Consider the following 925-nt stretch of genomic DNA (forward strand, 5'->3'; position numbering starts at 1 on the left):
TATTTTTTTTTTTTTTTTCATTTGCAGGCTTTTAATAAACATCCTTAGAAACCGCGACGGAGAGCAGACTTTCCACTCCGGAATTTGCTAATTCCATCACACACCACACCGCCCCCCCCCCCCCCCCGCCCGGACGGGAGCTGGGCTTTATTTAGCCCTCCGCAGACACTAACCAGCGTTTAATTTCACGCCTCCCATCAGCTCGGCGGCGGCACTGAAAGGACGGGCGGCCGACGGTTCCCCCCACGGCTGCCGGCCGGTTGCCTCCCCTCGCCCCAAAACGGCCCCAGCCCCGCGTCCTTTCGGCGCTCGGGAGGTACCGGTGCCAGGCTGGACGAGGGGCTGTTTTTTACCAAACCCCGGGGAAAAGAAGGAGAAAGCGGTGTCAGGCCTCGTTGCCGCCTGTCTCCGAGAGGAGCTGCAGGAGCCTCCCCCGCACTCACCGCCCCGCACGGCCCCGCACGGCCCCTGCCGGGGGGCAGCGGGGGTCCCGGCCGCGCTCGGAGGGGCTGGGCTCAGAGTGGCCCCCTCCCCGCTTTCCCCGGCCCCAGGAGAAGGCGGGGGGGGCTCCCTGCAAAGCCGCCTCGCCTTATTTCCCAGCCCGCTTCCCTACCTCTAGAAAACTCCGAGCAAAACAAAATAATAATAATAACAACACCCACACTATGGTTTTTCCCCCCCCGCCAGCAGAGCCAATGCCCAGGGGCCTCCCCCGGAGGACGACGCGGCTGCCTCCCGGGGCCGCAGCCGCCGGGCACGGCGGAGACGAAGGGAGCCCGCTCTCCTCGGGACGGTCCCGAGCAAACGGAGCTCAACCGGCAGCAAAGGAGGAGGGCTCTGCCCCTCCGCCGCCGCCGCCACCGGCCGGGCTGCCCGCCCCCCGCTCCGCCGCCAGCCCGGTGGGGATCCCCACGCAGCCCCGCAT

At 66.9% G+C, this 925-nt stretch overlaps 1 protein-coding gene across 1 annotated transcript in view; it reads right to left on the reverse strand.

Annotated features, from left to right (window-relative positions):
- SIM2 (single-minded family bHLH transcription factor 2) overlaps nucleotides 1-925 on the reverse strand; it is a 63,861-nt gene that overhangs the window by 62,353 nt on the left and 583 nt on the right. The window lies entirely within an intron of this gene.

This window comes from Calidris pugnax, unplaced genomic scaffold (assembly GCF_001431845.1).
Source record: "Calidris pugnax isolate Ruff unplaced genomic scaffold, ASM143184v1 scaffold25, whole genome shotgun sequence".
In the NCBI taxonomy this organism is placed as follows: Eukaryota; Metazoa; Chordata; class Aves; order Charadriiformes; family Scolopacidae; genus Calidris; species Calidris pugnax.